Source organism: Microcebus murinus, chromosome 11 (assembly GCF_040939455.1).
Source record: "Microcebus murinus isolate Inina chromosome 11, M.murinus_Inina_mat1.0, whole genome shotgun sequence".
In the NCBI taxonomy this organism is placed as follows: Eukaryota; Metazoa; Chordata; class Mammalia; order Primates; family Cheirogaleidae; genus Microcebus; species Microcebus murinus.
In genome coordinates, this window is record NC_134114.1 from 93,989,082 (window position 1) to 94,006,615 (window position 17,534).

The window sequence follows — 17,534 nt, forward strand, 5'->3', positions numbered from 1 at the left end:
CCGCCAGCCCAGGCCTTGACCCTGCCCCAACTCCAGGCAAAAGCTGCTCTGCAGCACGGTCCGTCTGCAGGTAGAAGTGAGCCCGCCGCCCAAGGACCTTTTGCCGCCTCCGTAGCCGCTTTTCAAACGCCCGGGCAGCCGCCGCGGCCGCCGCCGCACCCTGCTTCCGCCTAGCAACCGGGCCCGCAGGCCCAGTGCCCCTGGGGAGGCTGGAGGACAAAGGGCGATAGAGACCAGGGCAGTCGAGGATAGAACGCCCCTCAGGCCGCCTCTCCTCCCGCCCTTTTACTCTCGGTTCCAGAGCCCTAGGGAGGACTAGTTCATTACCTCACAGCGCCCCCTGCTAGCCGGATGGGGAAACGCCGCAATTTGATGAGGACTAGCTGCGCAGGCGCACTACTGCTGTTAACCGCTTCCTGAAGCTGCGTAGCTTGCTCTAAGAAGAGTGTCACGGTGTTCTCTGCTTCGTGCCTTGGCCACAGTCTGAGAACTATATTAATGGGAATTTTTTAAAAAGTAACAAAAAAATCCTAGCTTAGTTCAGGTACCCAGTGTCAAAGCTGCTTTAAAAATTAAATCACAGAAAAATAATGACTTAGGTCTGAACTCTACAGCCCCATTGTTCTTGAGCCGTACCTGGAAGCTTTGCCCTTTGAAAGAAAGTAGCGTCAATACGGTAATTACGGTAACTGTTGGCGCTGACGTAGAATCTCAGAGAATTTCCTGTTCCACAGAAATTCCCCTAAAACAAAAACATTGTCACATGGGTAGGGAACTTTAAAGGTATAGGTTCTTCTACCCCCGACCACAAAGTATCTAATTAGCAAAATCAAGACCAAAAAGTAATGCGTCGAAATGCTGCCAACCATCGTGTTGCCCTTACGTCTCCCAATTTCGGACTTTATTTTAGTAAAGGTTAGAAACCGTTTGGAGCTTTAGCTAGCTTGAAACCTAGATAACCAAGTCAGTTGCAGCGATTGTGGACATTTTAACATTAAAATTTGTAATACTTCTGCTTCGAAAAACAAAAATAAATCACGATAATAGGTGACAGGAAAAAACCCAGCCAAGTTAAGGTAGCACGAGGTAGTGGACATAAGTCTGGTTTCTCTTGCCGCTTTCTTGTTCTGTAAACTAAGAAGTTGTTGGTTTGAAAGCAAATAATATATTTCTGGGCCTTATTGTTTTCTTCTTTGCTTTGTGCCCAAAATAAAAGGAGGAGTTTGTGGAGATTGAACCAGTTCACTTCAGGCCCCATCAGAGGTGTTCCTGAAATGAGGCAATATTCAACATAAAATCAAAGTAATGATCCAGTTTAGTGATCTACTTTGGATTCATCATTGAACAATCCATTCGTTGGTGGAAGATGTCAAACATGCTTAAAAGTAGACAGTAATATAATGAACCCAGAATGTAACCTTACCAATTATCAACTCAATACCAATCATCTTTGTCTGTTGTATCATTTTGAGGGATATGTCCTAACATCATCACATCAATTAATCTCTTTCAACATTTACCTCTAAAAGATAAGATATATTTTTAAAAAGTCTTAAAATACCAAATATTTAACCGCAATTTCATTATTACTCCTAAAAAGTTAGCAACAATTACTTAGTACCATTAAATATACACTGTTAAATATAAACTTCTCTGATTATCTAATAATGTTTTTCAGTTGATTTGTTCAACTCAGGATCCAAGTAAGTTCCAAAATACAATGCATTTGATTGGTATGTCCTTTGTCTTATTTAATCTGTAAGTACCCATTATTAGATTTTTTCCTTGAAATTACTTACTGAAGAAACAGGTTGTATATCCTGTACAGTTTATCACAGTCTAAATTTTGTTGCTATAGTACCAATATTGTCATTTAATATATCTTCTGTTGAGAGGTCTAATAATTATGTCATACTAATAGCACTTAAAGGATTTGCATTTCCCTGATAATTAGAGATATTGAGCATTTTTTCATATGTTTCCTGGCCATTAGTCAATCTTCTATTGAAAAGTTTCTGTTCATGTCCTTTGTCCACCTTTTAATTGGTTTGTTTCATTTTTTTCTTGCTGATTTTCCTGAGTTCTATATAGATTTTAGTTATCACCCCTTTATCAGATGTGTAGCAGGCAAATATTTTCTCCCATTCTGTAGGTTGTCTGTTTGCTCTAATGAAAGTTTCCTTGGCTGTGCAGAAGCTTTTAAATTTGATCAGGTCTCAGTTATTTATTTTTGTTGTTGCTGTGATTGCCTTTGAGGTCTTCTTCATAAATTCTTTGCCTAGGCCAATGTCTATAAGAGTTTACCCAACATTTTCTTCTAGAAATCTTATAGTTTCATGCCTTAGGTTTAAGTCTGTTATTCACCATGAGTTGATTTTTGTGAGAGGTGAGTGGTGCAGATCCTGTTTCAGTCTTCTACATGTGTCTATCCAATTTTCCCAGCACCATTTATTGAATAAGGATTCTTTCCCCCAGTGTATGTTTTTATCTGCCTTGTCAAAGATTAGGTGGCAATATGAGGATGGTTTTATATCTGAGTTCTAAGTTCTGTTCCATTGATTGCTATCTCTGTTCTTCTGCCAGTCACATGCTGTTTTAGTTACTCTAGCCTTGTAGAATAACTTTAAGTCTGGTAAATTGATGCTTCCCAATTTGTTCTTTTTGCTTAAGATTGCTTTTGCTGTACGGAGTCTTCTCTGGTTCCTTACAAAGCATAGAATTATTTTCTTTAGATCTACAAAAAATGGTGTTGGTATTTTCATAGGGATTGCACTGAATCTGTAGATCACTTTGAGTAGTATAGACATTTTAACAATGTTGATTCTGCTGCTCCATGAACATGATATGGTTTTCCACATGTTTATGTCTTCTGCTATTTCCTTCCTCAGTGTTTTGTAGTTCTCCCTGCAGAGGTCTTTCACCTTCTTAGTTAAATATATTCCTAGGTATTTTATATTCTTTGTTGCTATTGTGAAGGGTGTTGAGTCTTTGATTTGGTTGTCAGTTTGACTGTTATTGATGTACAGGAATGCTCCTGATTTCTGTACATTTATTTTGTAACCTGAGATTTTCCTGAATTTGTTTATAAATTCCAGCAGCCTCATGGCAAAATCTTTGGGGTTTTCTAGATATAAGATTATACCATCAGCAAAGAGCAATAGTTTGACCTCTTCTGTCCCCATTTGGATGCCATTGATTTTTGCTCTCTTGTCTAATTGCTCTGGCTAGGACCTCCAGCACTATGCTGAATAGAAGTAGTGATAGAGGGCAACCTTGTCTGGTTCCAATTCTAAGCAGAAATGCTTTCAATTTTTCCTCATTCAGTATGATGTTACCTGTGGGTTTTTCGTATATGGCTTTTATCATTTTTGGGTAAGTCTCATCTACACCTATTTTGTTAAGCATTCTTATAAAAGGGTGCTGAATTTTGTCAAATTCTTTTTCTTCATCTATTGAGAGGATCATATGGTCTTTATTTTTACTCCTATTTATGTTTTAAATTACTTTTGTAGATCTGCATATGTTGAACCATTCCTACATCTCAGGATGAAGCCCACTTGGTTGTGATGGATTATTTTTCACAATGAGATATCACTTAACTCCAGTAAGAATAGCTTTTATCAAAAAGTCCCAAACCAATAAATGTTGGCCTGGATGCAGAGAGATAGGAACACTCATACAATGCTGGTGGAACTCCAAACTAGTACAACCTCTGTTGAAAGTAATATGGAGATACCTCAAAGAGCTACAAGTAGAATGACCATTTGATCCAGCAATCCCTACTGGGCAACCACCCAAAGGAAACTAAGACATTCTATAAAAAAGACATCTGCACTAGAATGTTTATAGTAGCACAATTCACAATTGCAAAGACGTGGAAACAATCCAAGTGCCCATAAATACATGAGTGGATTAATAAAATATGGTATATGTATACCATGGGGTTCTATTCAGCCACAAAAACCAATGGTGATCTAGCACCTTTTGTATTACCTGGATAGAGCTGGAGCCCATTCTACTAAGTGAAGTATCCCAAGAATGAAAAAACAAGCACCACATGTGCTCACCATGAAATTGGTATTAACTGATCAACACTTATGTGCACATATAGTAGTAACATTCATCAGGTGTCAGGCAGGTGGGATGGGGGAGGGGATGGGTGTATTCACACCTAATGTGTGCGGTGCACACCATCTGAGGGATGGACACACTTAAAGCTCTGACTTGGGTGGGGCAAAGGCAATATATGTAACCTAAATATTTGTACCTCTGTAATATGCTGAAATAAAAAAAAATAAAAATCAGTAAACAGAAAAAAACCACTTAAAGGAGATTAAAAAACAAATCGACAACAACAAATTACATTATCAGAGGTACAAAACAGTATTTAGCATTAAACTCTAGACAAAGGGAGGCCCAAGCAATAAGACCAAGTTTCTCCTATGGAAAGAGTACCTCAAGAGATCAGAGTTAGGGACCTAACTCTGCCATTTACACTTCCTGCCTATGGGTGACCTTAGTCAAATCACTTTGCCTCTTTGAGCCTCAGTTTCAGCTATAAAGTGATAGTGTGCATGATTCCTTAGTTCAGGACTTAACTGCATTAAATGCCATGTGGTTATTTTCTTTTTATATGAACAGTCTCAGAACTTAAGTAATAGCTGTAAAAGAACCAGAAATTGCCCATCAACATATCTTGTTGTTTTGCTTTAGGATACCCTGCAGGGTTTAAAACCTAGATTACAAACAATTGCTGCATGCTAGAGAATAATATCAGGTCATAAAAGTTTTGACAAATCATTAAAATTGACTAAGAAACTTTTTCACATAATGAAATGTTCACATACTTCCCTTTATTTGGATCTTCCTCCCAAATAGCATTATTACTTCTAAAATCACCTCATCAGACCTACTGAAGAGTCACCAATTTAGTTGGCATGGTGCTTTTTACCAACAGACTATACAAAATTAATGATACAAACTTTCCCATCTAGAAATGGAATTATAATTCCATCACCATCTATATCTGTTATTCCATAATCTAATTTCTTTTTATATGTGATGTTAAACAGTAGTAAATTCAGTTCTAGCATAAATCATCACATTTTAGCTTAAATTCATGAGAGAAAATTTTATTCTAAGTTTATGAAGTACCAATGACTATTTCAAAATACATAAGTAAATGCTAAGAATGTATGTAATTTTTATCTTTAGACAATGTAAGTCTCATTACACTATAAGTATATAAGCATGTGAATTCAAACTGACAGATGTGATTAAAGACTTGATTCTGAATTCTTCAGTTTGTCAACCTAATAGCTAATCATATTAGGCAGCTTTCTATTTCTATAAATTTCTACCAACAAAGAACAAAACAAAGTATTTTGACTCATATTTGTACCTCCATAATATGCTGAAATAAAAAAAATAAAAATCAGTAAACAGAAAAAAACCACTTAAAGGAGATTAAAAAACAAATCAACAACAACAAATTACATTATCAGAGCCTTTCTTATAGGCCTATAATATAAGCCTTTCTTTTTCTGTAGCTATTTCACATTTTGGAAAACACTATACTATTTCTCTACATTTTTTTCTCTTTTCAACAACTTTTGCAGCCTACCTCAGGAGGGATTATGAGCTGTACCCCCTTCTTCATCCTACTTTGCCATAGACACACAGATTCACACACATACACACTTAGTAAAATGTAAGACAAGCTCCCAAACCTAATAAAATTAGCACATCTATTGAAGAACTGCTCTTTGTAAAAGCATGCTGCCAGACCCTGACTTCAAGAGGTGCTTAGAAAACAGCCTGCATTTGGGAGACGGAATGCAACTGCAAGTCATAACTCGTACTCATCACTTAGTGCTAAGGTGACTAGACTCTTTCCATCCAGGATCTAATGTGAGTAAACCTGGCAGTTAACTTGAGTGCCTTTAATCCCTTGAAGAAAGGCCACTACTATCTCTCAGAAGAGAAGAAGTATAGCCTAGTGTCAAAGAGTTATATACCCCTGGATTTCAAGTCCCATGACTCATTATTAGCTTTGTGACTTGGCCAAGTCACTTCTCTCTGAGCCTCAGTTTTTCTATCAGTAAAACAAGGTTAATTGTCCTTGCCTCACCTGGTTCTTGTGAGGATGAGACAGCATCACTTCTGTCAGAGGCCTAGGCAATAATGAAATCTCGAATGTGGTAGCTATTTTTATTGCTGGTATGGAGGGATACGTTGTGAGATTATTTTGTGATTTTTTTTTTGCTTTTCTATATTATGCAAAGGTAACCAGATTCTTTATTCCCTCACTTTGGGCTATGCTTATGTTTGAGAGGAGACAGTCCCCAAAACAGCCCTCTGTCCCTGGCCTTTGTGAAAGGCCACAGCAGAGCACCCGAAAGTCAAACAGTCCCGCAGTGCGCCTGGTGCTGTGAGGAGTGGAGCGGGCTGGGCAGGCCGGGCGGAAGCAGAGCGCTTGGCCGCCTCAAGGTGCAGCCCCGCTCTGAGCCAGCGGTGACTGCCACACGGTAAGACACAGGTTTCTAAAGTTTCATAGGAAGCTAGAATTATAGATTTTTATGTGAACTCTTCCAACTCTGAAATGCTGGTAACAAATTTTAGTTTAAAAACAAAAAACACAAATGAGCCAAACCAAACACTTCTGCCAGCACAGGTGAGTTAGCTGCAGCCTACGTTCATCGCGGTGGCTATAATGGGTGTCTCCAAAGGGCAGAGAAAAAAGAGTAGTAGGGAAAAGAGAAGAGGTTGCCCAAAACTAGGAAGGAACGGGATGAAGGAGAGGTGGTGAGGACCCACATTCCACTCCCTGGCAGAGCGTTGTGGAGGACAGCAATGGTGCCTGGCCCCGGGGACCGCTGGGGAAGTGAGACCATAGGCCCCAGTGTATCCTCCTTGCCCCAGATTCACGTGCCCCTAATTTAACACATCTCAGCAAACTCACAGACTCACAAGACTTCAGGGGACCAGGGTGGTTTATATATTAGGTAGCTTATCAGTGCCTGGAGAGGCAAAAGCTAGCAAGGCCTCCCCCAATATTCGCTTTGTGGGAGAACTCCAGCACTTTTGCACAGCACTTTGTGTGGCGAGGGAAGCCCCTGGGATGACTGAGATTGATTTCCTGTGGACTGGCAGAGGAGCTTGGGTTGAATTTAAGAGTAAAGAGAAGCACGATTTCTTGAATGCCCTCCTTTGTGACGTGAGCTTCATGGGATCACCTTAGGCCGAGATGAGCTTTGAGCCACCCTGTCGTGTTGTGTGCCACAGTGGCTCTCTCTGAAGCAAGGTGTAGGGGAATGCCCCCTACTCTACAGAGAACAGGCAGCACTGGATACATTCTAGAACGGTGGCAAGGGGCTAGAGGTCAACAGAAAATGCTTCTCAGTTTTGCTTTGAAAAGCCTCTACCACTGGTAGAGTGACCACATTCTAGAGGCGGCAGATTTGTGGAGAGGCTTCATTTTGGGAGTAGGGGATGAAACAGGTGGTGGATGCTGGGGTGAAAGACCCATCACTGTCACACTGTGACATTGAGAAACACTATGTGACATTGTGGGACTTTGATTCACCTATTGTGCAATGTCTGATGTGTGTTGATTTTGTTTTCATCCAAAAAGCTTCCTTTTCACACACTGAAGCCAATAGTGGAGGAAGAGCCGGTGCCAGCCTACTCAGCTGTCTGGGGAAGAAATTCCCCAGGCTCCTGAGGGAGTGTTTTGGCCCACATAAGCCTGATCCCACCAAATAACACAGAATCTCCGGCACTACCAGCTACCTCTGACACAAGAGTTCTGTTTAATGCTGTTATTACAAGTACACCTGAAGGGTATAAACTATCCCCCATTTCTCTGTGTTGTAAGTAACAAAAAGATAAATATATAAATTACAACAACAGACAAGAGTACACTGTCTTTGAATTCAGAGGAAGGCTCTAAATATGTGGCCTGTGTTCAAAGAAGAGGAAAGCCTGCAACGTGTGCTAAGCAATAACACCAGAAGCTCCTCACACCCAACAGCGAGCAAGCTCAGTCCCACTGTTTCACAAGGGCTATAGCAAAGCTCTTATCCCCTGACAATTGTACAAACCACAAAATTATTCTTCCTGGATTATGACATGTGTCTGTGCTACCAACGTAATACTTTGTATTTGCAGAAACGTGTACATTTCCAAGCAGGTTCTAGCAAGTGTTAAGAGCTAACTGGATATTGAATGGAGACTTTATTACCTTGATATTGTCACCAATTACCCAGAAGATGACAAACAGGTGACATGTACACCTCATGCTAAAGAGCATCCAAGGAAACTAAGGCCTGTATATTTCCCCAGGCTTGGTAAGAGGTGACCACACTGACTTTACTACCCACAACCATCAGTCTAGCACCCACCTGATGTTATCTTCCTAGATAATGAGCCCAGGAGCAGTGAGTGATAAGAATGAGGCTCTTTCTGTTTAGAAGGTAGAAGCACATCCCCTCCTCACCCCAAGCCAAGTAAAAGGGAGTGGGTCCAAGGCAACCTTTCACAGAGATGGATGGACTTGTAGCCACCCACTATGAACATTTGAGTAGGATGGAAAAAGGGAAAGAGAGACTCAAAGAGACTCTGTGTGTGTGTGTGTGTGTGTGTGTGTGTGTGAGAGAGAGAGAGAGAGAGAGAGAGAGAGAGAGAGAGAGAGAGAGAGAGAGAGAGAGAGAGAGATTGGTTGATTGATTAGCAGCCTGCATCCACATTTTGTTGTGGCAAAAAATGTGTGAGATCCTGGTGGATGAAAAAATACAATGGCAGGTCACTTTGATTGAGTCATCTTGGTGTTCAAGAGGACAGGTTACCAGATGAGGAGATTGCAGCAGTACCATGCTGTGGAGTGTAGAACCCAAGATCAGAACTGATCTGGTTTCAGAAGCAGTTGGAAGTGGCTTAGTTAGGCAGTTCTTCCAGGACAGAATATATGGCCTTGGGAACCCCCTTCCCGAACATCATCCCTGGAAATAACTGGCACATGTGTCCCAGGAGAGACTGCATTTAGCTGGGAGCCATTCAGAGGGCATCAGAAACTGATGGATTTTGAATAGGGAAGGAGCAAGAGACAAGTGAGGACCACACCTGCATCTGCTAAGTCTTTCTCTATCTCTGATCCCAAATCTTTGAAGGAGAAGGCTCCCAAAAGAGAGAGAGGGAGTGAAAAAGTTGATCCCACTACTTCCCCAGTCCAAGTCCCTTAGGTATAAACTTTGCCGGAATTGGAGGGATGAGAGGAGATGAGATTTCAAACACATGTGAGGTGGCATTTTAAATTGGATTAAGTTGGGCTTAACTGATATTTTAATAGCTGGAAGTGATCAGAAAGCTATGGGACCTGACCAAGTTGTCATTAAGGGATGGGAAACGGAGACTTAATGGAGTGTAGTTGAAAGCAGTAATTGGAAAAAATTAGAACTATTTCATATTTGTACCTAACCCAAGTTCATATTGTCAAATAAACCAATTATATACATTGTCTCTGCTAATCTTTCCAGCAACATTGTGGAGAGTAAAGCAGGGGTTTTACCATGTTTTAACAGATGAGAAAATCTGAGTTTGGATAACCTGAGCAATTTGATAACGATCAGTGCTCAGGTCTTCTGCATGCTTGTGTTAAGCTACCTCACTGATTCTCAAACTATTGGATACGTATACCCTGGGAACATGGAACTGTGCCAGGAAACTGGAGTAGAAACACACTATATCGTACTGTGGGGCAACAACATTAATCACTGGTAAGAATGTAAAACATTGTTTTTATGTTTAAAAATATGAAGCTATGGATATAATACACATTTGCATGACTTTTAAAGATAAAACATAATATCTCAAAGAAATTTGCTTTGGAGTACATCTTAAGCTTTCACCCTACCCAAGCCATGTCCATGTTAACCCTCCTTTGCTCTTAAGAGGTCACTTAGTGAACCTTTGAGAAGCTCGTCATGTACATTCTTGAGCCACATTTACATTAAAAGCTGTTTGGAGTAGTGAAAGGGGGAGACAAAATGTCTCAGGGGATGTAATGCCCTACTTCCAGATAATGCGCCATGGGATTAAAGAAGATTAAAGTTATTGTCCCAATTATGTTAAAGTCATTGTTATATCAATATACTGAGTGAAGTTCTTAGGAAGTTTCAGTGAGATATTCTAGTTACTCTAGTTACTTAGATGACCCAACTTTAGATTTTCTTCATATATTTTGGTTGGACATTTGTTTAACTGAGAGGCATCCTTACGGTTGTTGAGTGTGATAACAGAATGTTAGTGTACTCTACTCTTTGAATTGTTATGAAAGTAAATTACTTTTTTAATCATAAAAATGATTAATGTTCCAGATAAGAGTTGAATCCAAGGTAAAAACAGTGAGTTAAAATAAAAAAGATTTTGGCTAAGAATCCACAATATCAACAATGACATTGTATGCTAACATTAACGAAAACTATAATCTTCCAAAAGCTGGCAAATGTAAGTTAGAGAAAGCCATAAATGTATCTGTTTTGTTCATTACCATATCCCTAGTGCCTATAAATATCTTGAAGAAGTTTGTAGTAAAGACTCAATAAATTTTTGTTAAATGAATGTTAAATTTACAACAATGTTAGAACAATATCTGCACCAGTAGCAGAGTAATAGAGATATAATTCTTATATGTATAGAAAATTAATGAATATATAATTAGGTGCAGATCAAGAAAAGTGGCTGTGAGATTGCCTTGTTCAGACTGCCTGTGAGAAAATTGCCAGCTATTCTCTGATACATTAAAAGAAATATTGTAATCTATTTAATTTCAGAAATTTTTCAATAATATGGAAAAAATGTATTGGACTACGGGAGAAGAGAAAGATTTACAGTGATGCTTTGGGAAAAGGCTAAAAATGTTACAGTGACTTTAAATAGATGATTTTGCAGGGTGTCAGGGATGAGGGTGCATAGGTTAACTTTGGATAGTATGTCTGTTTCACAAGTGTTAAGAGGAGAAGGAGAAGAAAAGGAAGGAGAAAAGAAAGCAAAGGGAGAGATATAATATTGAACTTCTGTGTTACATTAGTGCTTTCATTGGCAGTACCACAAGAAGCCTGACAAGTAAAGAGGATTGCTCCATTAAAGGGTGAGAGGGGGATATGGGAAAGAGAGAGAGAGAGAGAGAGAGAGAGAGGGAGAGGTGGGGGGAAAGGGGAAAGAAGGGAAGGGGAGGGGAAGGGAGGAAAGGGGAGGGAAATCTAGATTTCTGCAGAACTTAAACCAATACTCACCAGTACAATGGGAGGTATTTTCTGAATATCATATTTTTTAGTTCCAATAATTCTCATTTATATAACATTTGCATTGTATTAAGATATACAATATTACAGTTTTGTCCACCATCCAGGCAGTGTTTATTAACAAACTGGTTTATCTCTATCAAGGAATATGAACACACCAAAATGATGTCTATTCAGCAGAGTGAAGGTAAAAAGATATTTTATTACTTGTTTGTTATGGTTTTCTTGTTGAGAATTTTAATATATATAGTTTTGATATAGTGCATCCCAAATCCTTGTTTAAATTAATAAGTCATTATGTTGCTAGTGCAAGTGCCAATGAAGTACAATGTATTAATTAAGTTATATGAGACAGGGATCTTGTTTGTTCAGCTCCTTATCCCCTGGGCCTAGAATAGTGCTTGGCACACAACAGGCGTTCAGTATAATATATAATGGATTTTAGCCAGTAGATGAACTCTAAACCTAATCCAACATGATATATTTGAGTGATATCCTCTATTGTAAAGTAAATATATCAAAATATCAAAAACTTTATTGGAATATAATAATATAACATTTCAAAATAAAATGTTACTTTATAATTTTGTCACATTTAGCTAGTTGCTTTCTACTTTTATCAAACTTTTGGACTTCAATTTTTTAATGTAGAAATCAGAAGTTTTCAAGGACCTTCTCCTGTTTCTTAACTGGTCCAAAATGGAGCCATCAGGCACCATAAGATTCCCAGGAGTTTCTTCAAATTTCAAATACCCGAATCCATATCACTGTCTATCTTGAAAAATTTACCTCTGAACTTACAGAGGGAAATTGAATAAATTTATCATATATCTATTTTCAGTAGAGTCCCCTGGTGACTTTTAAAAATTAAAGTAAGCTTCTAAGTTTTAGGAAAACTGAGCAGACATTCCAGGGCTTGAGTTTGCTTCCATTTAAAAAGTATTAAATGGTATAACAAATGCATCTCAATGGACCTAATTATCATCCCATCCAAATAGTCAATTTACCACTTCTAAGAGTAGAGCTTTGGGAGCACTCATTTTACACTTGTGGTCAGGTTTCTTTTCTTGTCCTTTCCCCTAAAGTGCAGATCAATTAGCTTTCTCCCTGCCCAACCTGGTTTTCATGAGTATGGATCCCTAATGTTATCATTTTTGATAGAAAAAGGTGGAACTTCATAGCAGTATGTTGTATTCATTAACTTCAAATCCATTAAATCAAACATACTTTAACCTGATACCTGGTAATGAGACAAAAATTATTCAGCACATTTTTCTTCTCTCCATGCTCCTCAAATAAATCAACCATGGCTTTATTTAAAGTTAACAACATATCCAGATATGGTGTTTATTGTGGTCAAAATTTCACCCATTGAGATATTTTCTTTACAAACCCTCCTTCCCAAAACAGTCTTATTTAGATTTTTGGAAGTAGAACCTACAAATTGGCTCATATGAGTTGTCTAGACCCTTTCAAATACTGCCTTCCATCTACAGTCTCAAACATGAACCTCCACCCACAAAAAGAATGAGCTAATTTAATGCATTTTTTCCTTCATTTAAGAGCTTTCTCTTTTGGCATAGCTATTTTTTTCCTACTTTCTTGTGTTAGCAAAATAGAAATCAATTTAAGTCTAGATGATCAATATTCAGCTAGCTTGAGTACTTTATTTCCTTTGTGGCTACATGCTATTATAATATGTAGAAATGTATGAATCCAGCAAATTAAATATAAGTAAATAGTGAAAGATGGATGGCAACATGCCTACGGATCTGTAGTCTGCAAAATATACTGCTGAATTTCATGAAGAGAAAGTGGAAACTTTAAAATAAGCAAGTTTGAAGGGCAGAAGATTTTCTATCAAAATGTAACACAGTCACAGTTATTTTGGTACCTAAGTAATCTTCAAAAAACATATACTTTCAGTAGTTTCAATGCAGTTACATTTTGTCCAGAAAATAATCATATAATTATCTTATATCTGCTTTTCATCACTTCTCTTTCCATACCTTAAAGGTACTGATTTCTCAAACATACAAGTTATGAAATGGATTATAAAATAATTTTACCAAAGAGATAAAAAAGAAACTCACCTTATTCTTTATAGTTTCATTTCTATGCTTTTATTTTTATAGCTTTAATGTTGCTATTTTAAAATATTTCAATAAATTTAAAGTAATGAATGAATGATCTGAAAAGATACCATGTTTAAGAACACAAGATTATTTTCTGGTGGTACTGTAGAGAGTTATTGAACTCTCTATTCAGTGTAATTCTTCAGCTTGATGATGTGATACATAAATTATTCACAAAGAAATTTATTTTAATCACTTCTTATCAGCATTGGTATTTTAAGATTAGATCCCAAGGACATTACAGGTAAAACACAGTTTAAGCACAAATCCTGTTATTGAGATTTGCTTTGAGATCATTGACATTTTGTGATTGCTAAAAGCTCTCATCTCTTATAACCCAACCATATTATTATGCTGTATTTAATGGAAACTTTTAGAATTAATATTTAAGATGCTATTTAAGGTGATTAACTTCTATCAATAGTTATAGAGACTAAAGCAACTTCTCTTTCCTTATTCCCTCCAACCTATGAAATGAAACTCAGTTTATACAAAAATTATGGTATGATAAGTAAGATGATAAACCTATATTTTAAAGAATTCTTCAATATTGCATGTGTTGTAGCAGTATCAGTATGCTTTCAGTTGTAAGAAATGAAAAACTTTCCTCCAACTGATTTACAGAATAAGGTAATGTATGCCCTTGGTACTTTAGAAGTAGAAAGGGTTTTAGGGTTGGTGCAGTCCCTGCAAATCCCTCATTTGTGCCCTGGGCTCTGATTTGTTTCATTCTCGGGTCAGCTTCCCTCGCTGGGGAGAGGCTGCAGCCATCCTGGGCATCACAGCAGCATAATGACTCCCAGAGAAACAGAGGATGTCTCTTCTAGAGGCTTTCTTCTAAGAGCAAGGACATTTCTTTCCAAACAGCTGGAGTCTCATTGGCTCCCATAGGCCTTCATGCTCATTCTGAACTCATTCCATGGCCAGGGGAATGCCACAGCTGACTTTCTGAGGTCCAATTCCTGAATCAGTCATTGTTCCAAGGGGTTGAGATTACTCTGAAACCAACCAGGCCTACCTCTGGTGATGGAGATAAAGTCACCTTTCCTTAAAGCACATGGGTTGTAGAGACAGGATGAAAGGTAGGGTACAGTTAGGAAGGGACAAGGGGGAGTGGAGACTGGCTAGCACTAACAGTGTTTTGCAGAATATAGTAAAGTTTTGTACAGATAATGGCTCATGATGTTGACCTAAACGTTACTTTAAAAAGGCAACAAAATGTTATAGAACAGTTTCTTTTTTGATTTTTGGTTTTTTTTGTTTGTTGTTTTTTTTTGAGACAGAGTCTCACTTTGTTGCCCAGGCTAGAGTGAGTGCTGTGGCATCAGCCTAGCTCACAGCAACCTCAAACTCCTGGGTTCAAGCAATTCTTCTGCCTCAGCTTCCCGAGTAGCTGAGACTACAGGCATGCGCCACCATGCCCAGCTAATTTTTTCTATATATATTAGTCGGCCAATTAATTTCTTTCTATTTATAGTAGAGACAGTGTCTCGCTCTTGCTGAGGCTGGTTTCAAACTCCTGACCTCAAGCAATCTGCCCACCTCGGCCTCCCAGAGTGCTAGGATTACAGGCGTGAGCCACCACACCCGGCCAATAGAACAGTTTCTTAGTCCATTTGTGTTGCTATAAAGGAATACCTGAGGCTGGGCAATTCATAAAGAAAAGAGGTTTATTTGGCTCTCAGTTCCTCAGAGTGTACAAGAAGCATGGCACCAGCATCTGCTTCTGGTGAGGGCCTCAGGTTACATCCACTCATGGCAGAAGGTGAAGGGGAACCAGTATATAGAGATCACATGGTGAGAGAGAAAGCAAGACAGAGAGAAGGGAGGCACCAGGCTCTTTTTAACAACCAGCTCTCACAGAAAGGAACAGAAAGAGAACTCACTCATGAGTTTGAGAATGGCACCAAGCCATTTGTGAGTAATCTGCCCTGGGGCCCCAAACACCACCCATGGCATTGGAACACTGGGGACCACATTTCAGCATGAGATTTGGAGCAGACAAACATCCAAACTATAGCAAGCAGTAATTACCAAAGTGAGAGACTATCAGATGCATCTGGGAGTACATATTTTCATTCCAGTGAACTGCTCCTCCTCATTCTGATTTGCACCTATATGAGGCTGACTCCCTTCTGCCACTGAAAATTAGTTATTCTTAGAAGTCATATTGGATCCTTTAGGAATGATGGGGTTAAAAAGATTGAAAACCATTGCCATAGAAACAGATTGATAATGTGAGGGATCAAGGTAAATGGCTGTAAAGGAATAAAATAACCTATCTTGGTAATTGATCTTTCATCCTGGTTTCAGTTTCTTTTCACTTGATATTTTGGTTTCACAAATCCTGTGATAATGACTATTGTTTTTAATCACTTCGTGAACAAAAAATATTTTGTCTCACCTAGTACTAAGAAACAAACCAAACCTGTTGTTTTTGTTGATCTTGAATCACACGAAGATTTTTTTTCTCTGAATAGGGAATGGTTCAGGGATAACTAGAGCACTGCTGTCTTGTCCTCAGTGGAGAGCAAAAGGGATTTCTCGAAAGCCCTGGCCCACAGTGGGCACCATTGTAGGCGGGGCACACTTCATCTTGGAAACTTGTGAATAGACCTCTTTTTGTTTTTTACATAAGCTCCATTTTAAATTTAATATACTTTTCTCAAAGTAAAAAATATATATAAATTAAATGTAGAAAATTAAGAATGAATAAAAGTATAAATAGTAAAAATTTAAAAACCTCACACTCTCTCCAGCTAAAGAACAATTGATAACATTATAGCACAGCTTTTAATTATATATGAATCAATTACATATTCATAAACTAAATTAAAAAATAAATTAAATTAAACATAAATTAAATTTTTAATGTTTTTAAAACTAGTGCTTTTTAAAACTATGTTTTTAAAAACTAGTGCTTTTACCAGAAATGCTGTTTTGTAACGTGCTTTCTTCATTTAAAATACCATAAGTATTTCTACCATGTATTAGTAATTCTTCTAAAACCAGCATAAATCACAATAGGTGATTTAACCAAGCTTGAGAGGTATTTTACTCTTTGAGATAAAACATTTTATAAAGCCAAAATATCCAATGCAAACAAAATTCCAGCCTCCTATTTGAGCCACCCAAGTCCTAAAGTTAGCATTAAATCAGAAATTCGTCAGGAAAGGAAGGAATGAAACTCAAATTATAAAACAAAAGTGTGACAAAGAGAGAACAAGCATGGGAAATAACTACGAATCAGACATGAGATTTCCTGGGTTTTCAGATTCAAGTAAAAAAATGTTGCTTTGTCTACATGTGTCTGCACTAAACTGCCCTAAATTGCTCCTTTATTAAAATGAGAACCTTGCTAATGTTAAGATTGGAACTGAAGTAAAAGGGGAAGGTTCCAGAGAGTGAAACCATGCTTTGTGGGTAGATATTTGTTTAAATACTCGGTACAGCAGTTTTCAGGAAAACAAAAGTGGAAGGCAGTTCTTCCCCACTCTACCTTCTCATAGACGCCAGTAACGAAGGCACTTCACTCTAGGAAGTGGACCATGGCCCCTGCAAACAAGTGTTGACCACAATACTGAAATGAAAGTATGGCTCAGGTTGGAATTAGAAGTGCCATTGCTCTAAGGAGTGTCACTTAGTAGACAACTCAAATACTGGTCAGTGAGACCAATATTTCTGCATATTTTTATGGTAGAACAGCGTTTCCAAGATTTTAGATCCCTTGCAGACCACCTTCACGATTTTGCCATATCTGCCTACCACCTATGCAATAATTAATATTTTTCTTGGACCTGATTCACTCTTTAGTTTATTTTTTATTTTTATTTTTAGAGGTAGGGTCTCACTCTGTTGCCCCAGTCTGGCGTACAGTGGCATTATCATAGTTCACTGTATGTAGCCTTGAACTCCTGGGTCAAGCGATCTTCCTGCCTCAGCTGCTCAGCATCCCAAGTAGTTAGGACTTTAGGCTCATGCCACCATGCCTGGCTAACTTTTCTATTTATTTCTGTCTTTTCTTTTTTTTTTTTTTCAGAGACACGGTCTTGCTATGTTTTCCAGGCTGGTCTTCAACTCCTGGCTTCAAGCAATACTC

General features: G+C 38.3%; 1 protein-coding gene across 4 annotated transcripts in view; it reads right to left on the minus strand.

Moving 5' to 3' along the window:
- The window catches only part of CEP120 (centrosomal protein 120), a 76,180-nt gene extending 75,958 nt beyond the window's left edge, over positions 1-222 (minus strand). For 3 of the 4 annotated variants that reach the window (XM_012760720.2, XM_020290210.2, XM_076008322.1), the window contains exon 1: positions 98-222. The gene's annotated coding sequence lies outside the window, so the exon portion shown is untranslated. The remainder of the gene's footprint in view (positions 1-97) is intronic. The other variant, XM_076008321.1, reaches the window with a different exon arrangement.
- Between the last annotated feature and the right edge of the window lie 17,312 nt (positions 223-17,534).